Source organism: Ranitomeya variabilis, chromosome 6, assembly GCF_051348905.1.
Source record: "Ranitomeya variabilis isolate aRanVar5 chromosome 6, aRanVar5.hap1, whole genome shotgun sequence".
In the NCBI taxonomy this organism is placed as follows: Eukaryota; Metazoa; Chordata; class Amphibia; order Anura; family Dendrobatidae; genus Ranitomeya; species Ranitomeya variabilis.
Genome location: NC_135237.1, coordinates 426,713,255 through 426,718,472, shown reverse-complemented (window position 1 = coordinate 426,718,472; position 5,218 = coordinate 426,713,255).

Sequence of the window (5,218 nt, the reverse complement as noted above, 5' to 3'; positions counted from 1 at the left end):
CTAATTTTTCTAGCGTTGTTAAACCTTTGACGGATATGACCAAGAAAGGTTCTGATGTGGCTAATTGGGCCCCTGCAGCCGTGGAGGCCTTCCAGGAGCTGAAGCGCCGGTTTACTTCGGCGCCTGTTTTGTGCCAGCCTGATGTCTCACTTCCCTTTCAGGTTGAAGTGGATGCTTCTGAGATCGGTGCTGGGGCTGTTTTGTCGCAGAGAGGCTCTGGTTGCTCTGTGATGAGACCATGTGCCTTTTTCTCTAGGAAGTTTTCGCCTGCTGAGCGGAACTATGATGTTGGTAATCGGGAGTTGTTGGCCATGAAGTGGGCATTTGAGGAGTGGTGTCATTGGCTCGAGGGTGCTAAGCATCGTGTGGTGGTCTTGACTGATCACAAAAATCTGATGTATCTCGAGTCTGCTAAGCGCCTGAATCCTAGACAGGCTCGTTGGTCATTGTTTTTCTCTCGTTTTGACTTTGTGGTCTCGTACCTGCCTGGTTCGAAGAATGTTAAGGCTGATGCTCTTTCTAGGAGCTTTGTGCCTGACTCTCCTGGAGTCTCGGAGCCAGCTGGTATTCTTAAAGAGGGAGTAATCGTGTCGGCCATATCTCCTGATTTGCGACGTGTGTTGCAGAGATTTCAGGCTGGTAGACCTGACTCTTGTCCACCCGACAGACTGTTTGTTCCTGATAAATGGACCAGCAGAGTCATTTCCGAGGTTCATTCCTCGGTGTTGGCGGGGCATCCAGGAATTTTTGGTACCCGAGATTTGGTGGCTAGGTCCTTTTGGTGGCCTTCCTTGTCACAGGATGTGCGGTCATTTGTGCAGTCCTGTGGGACTTGTGCTCGGGCTAAGCCTTGTTGTTCTCGTGCTAGCGGGTTGCTTCTGCCCTTGCCCGTCCCGAAGAGGCCTTGGACACACATTTCCATGGATTTCATTTCTGATCTTCCGGTGTCTCAAGGAATGTCTGTCATCTGGGTGGTGTGTGATCGTTTTTCAAAGATGGTCCATTTGGTACCCTTGCCTAAGTTGCCTTCCTCTTCCGATCTGGTTCCTTTGTTTTTTCAGAATGTGGTTCGTTTACACGGCATTCCGGAGAATATCGTGTCCGACAGAGGATCCCAGTTTGTGTCCAGATTCTGGCGATCTTTTTGTGCTAAAATGGGCATTGATTTGTCGTTTTCATCTGCCTTCCATCCTCAGACTAATGGTCAAACGGAGTGAACTAATCAGACACTGGAGGCTTATTTGAGATGTTTTGTTTCTGCGGACCAGGATGATTGGGTGACCTTCTTGCCATTGGCGGAGTTTGCCCTTAATAATCGGGCTAGTTCCGCTACTTTGGTTTCGCCATTCTTCTGCAACTCTGGTTTTCATCCTCGTTTCTCCTCGGGTCATGTTGAGTCTTCTGACTGTCCTGGGGTGGATTCCGTGGTGGATAGGTTGCAGCGGATTTGGAATCATGTGGTGGACAACTTGAAGTTGTCACAGGAGAAGGCTCAGCGTTTTTCCAACCGCCGCCGCGGTGTGGGCCCCCGACTTCGTGTTGGGGATTTGGTTTGGTTGTCTTCTCGGTATGTCCCTCTGAAGGTTTCCTCTCCTAAGTTTAAGCCTCGCTTTATTGGTCCTTATAAAATTTTGGAAGTTCTTAACCCGGTTTCTTTTCGTTTGGATCTTCCGGTGTCGTTTGCCATTCACAACGTGTTCCATAGGTCTTTGTTGCGGCGGTACGTTGTGCCTGTGGTTCCTGCTGTTGAGCCTCCTGCTCCGGTGTTGGTTGAGGGCGAGTTGGAGTACGTGGTAGAGAAGATCTTGGATTCTCGTCTCTCTAGACGGAGGCTTCAGTATTTGGTCAAATGGAAGGGCTATGGTCAGGAGGATAATTCCTGGGTGGCCGCCTCTGATGTTCATGCGGCCGATTTGGTTCGTGCCTTCCACGCTGCTCATCCTGGTCGCCCTGGTGGTCTTGGTGAGGGTTCGGTGACCCCTCCTTAAAGGGGGGGTACTGTTGTGAACTATATTTCTTGGCTCCCTCTTGTGGTCACTAGTGATTTGGCACTTGGATTGTCTTTTACCAGGTTGGTACTCACCTGCTTCGTTAGGCCTGGGGTGTTGCTATTTAAACTTCCTGGATTCTCAGTCCAGTGCCTGGCATCGTTGTAATCAGTTCATTTCTGTTTGCTCCTGTCTTCAGGTCCTGGTTCTTTGCAAGATAAGCTAAGTCCTGCTTTCTTATTTTTTGTTATTTTGCTTGTTCATATTTTTGTCCAGCTTGTACAAAATGTGATTCCTGATATTGCTGGAAGCTCTAGGGGGCTGATATTCTCCCCCCTCACCGTTAGTCGGTTTGGGGGTTCTTGGATATTCAGCGTGGATATTTTGCAGGGTTTTTTGCTGACCATATAAGTCATCTTACTATTTTCTGCTATTAGTCAGTGGGCCTCTCTTTGCTAAAATCTAGTTCATTCTTACGTTTGTCTTTTCTTCTTACCTCACCGTTATTATTTGTTGGGGGCTTGTATTACTTTGGGGTCTTTTCTCTGGAGGCAAGAGAGGTCTTATTTTCCCTGATAGGGTTAGTTAGTTCTCCGGCTGGCGCGAGACGTCTAGGATCAACGTAGGCACGTTCCCCGGCTACTGTTAGTGTTTGTGCTAGGATCAGGTATATGGTCAGCCTAGTTACCACGTCCCTATGAGCTGGTATTTATGTTTGCAGACTTTGCTGTAATCTCTGAGATCCTTGCCATTGGGATCATAACAGGGGCCACAATGAACTGTATGGAGCATTATATGGGGCCTATTTTGTATGGAGCATCTTATGGGGCCATAATGAACAGCAGAGGTGTTAAACTGCATTCCTCGAGGGCCTCAAACCATGAGTGTTTTCAAGATTTCCTTAGCATTCCACAAGGTGCTGGAATCATTCCGTGCAGGTGATTAAATTATCACCTGTGCAATACAAGGAAATCCTGAAAACATGACCTGTTGGCGGCCCCCGAGGAATGCAGTTTGACACCTCTGATGAACAGTATGGAGCATTATATGGGGCTCCTGATTCAATATGGATATTCAAAAACACTTAAAGGGAACCTGTCACCCCCCCCCCCCCAGTCGTTTCAAACTAAAAGAGCCACCTTGTGCAGCAGTAATGCTGCATTCTGACAAGGTGGCTCCTTTAGTTCTGGGTGCTGTAACTTGAGAAATAATCAGTTTTATAATTTGTCTGAAATACCTGGTCCTCAGTCAAGCAGGCCGGCATTTCCCCCTTGCTTCAGACAGCACACAGCTGTCACTCACATCTTCTTGGCGCCGGGCGCCGCCTCCTCCTCGCCGCTGTTTTCAAAAGTAGCCGGCGCCTGCGCTCTTATCCCCTGCCTGGTGCAGGCGCAGTGAGCGCTGGCCGTCTTTCCTCATATGCAGTCTCGGTGACTGCGCCTGCGCGGCCGCCCTGCCTGTGAATCCCAGCCCCGCAATGTGAATAAATCATAAGTCACTGCGGGGCTGGGATTCACAGGCAGGGCGGCCGCGCAGGCGCAGTCAGCTTGGCTGCATATGAGGAAAGACGGCCAGCGCTCACTGTGCCTGCACCAGGCAGGGGAAAAGAGCGCAGGCGCCGGCTACTTTTGAAAACAGCGGTGAGGAGGAGGCGGCGCCCGGCGCCAAGAAGATGTGAGTGACAGCTGTATGCTGTCTGAAGCAGGGGGGAAACGCCGGCCTCCTTGACTGAGGACCAGGTATTTCAGACAAATTATAAAACTGATTATTTCTCAAGTTATAGATCGCACAACCTCACAGGCATCATATCAGTGCCACACATGTCATTCAACAAGGATATGACAGGAACCACACAGAAAGAAAAAGAGCCCGCTCAATGAAAGATATTGTGACTCCGGAGAAAAAAGAGCAATCAGATATATAAAAAATATGAAAAAGTTTTATTAATGAATAATAAACAGAATAACATACAATCAAGTGCATAGAAAATAGCAGGGGGAGACCCCAAAAGGAAAACCGCAGGACTCCAAGCTGAGTGCCCAGACACTAGACGCTCAGCACAAATTCAGTTCTAAACCAAGCATAAAGTGCACAGTGCATGGTGCAATATCAGTGCCGCATCTAGGCAGCATATCCATTTTTTACCCCATAGGTAGCCGCATAGTGCTGAGACAGTATAATAGTAAGTAACCCCTAGGGGTGGAATGCTTACCAGGCAATAAGTTATAGGAGTCCCGGGCCGGGTGTGCGTGTCCCGACGCGCGTTTCACGGGTGACAAGCCCCGCTTTCTCAAGGGAATACAACAATAGCCCAGACAGGACCTTATATTAGCCTTTGACCTGACATGTGACATTCGGCCGGCCAATCACAGATGGGGTTGTCGGCGCATGCGCACCGCGATTGCCAGACTCCCGGCCAGAGAAGCAGGGCGTCATCGTTGTCACATGAGAGAGGGGAGGAGGAGCAATCCCCCGTCTCATGGACGAGGATAAAGACGCGCCGCTGCACAGCCGAGCATCGGCACCGCAGTATGCACGCGCACCCCCACTGCGCCACCAATGTAAGGCGTGTATGCACAAAACGTGTCTAATAATGTAAAGGGACAGTCCTATAGGACAGAGTATAAGAAATGTGCATATAAATACAGAATAATAAGGGAATAAGATGTGCCGATTCCAATATGATCTGAAGTATACGGCGTAACATGGTGTCCCATCTTTTATGCATATTCAGACACTCCAGAAGCAGAGGTATTTCAAACATGGGTGGGTTGATGATAAGCAGCCATATCCAGTGAAGGTATCCTGCCTGGGGTAACAAGAATAATAAAAATAGACAAGAACAGAGAAAGTTAAAAACAGTAAGCTAAAAACAAAAACCACACGCCCAAGCCCCAGGGAACGGGCAAGAAGCCAGGAGCAATATTTTTTCTTTTTTTCATTTTTTCAAAGGAATAAATATACATATATGTATAAACCAAATATACTCAGAGAAAGGAGGAAAAAGAGAGTGACTCGTTTAATCCTCTTGGGGTCATGGTATCTAAAACCACGATCCATTTAGCCTCTACCTGTGCAAGTATTTTTTTGTAATTCCCCCCTCGGATCCCCAGATGAATAATGTCGATACCCCGCACCATAAGTGATGTGGGGTCACATCCATGAAATTGCCTGAAATGGCGCGGGATGGTTTTAAGGAGGGATAAATCAGTCACTGTCCTGGCCGCGCC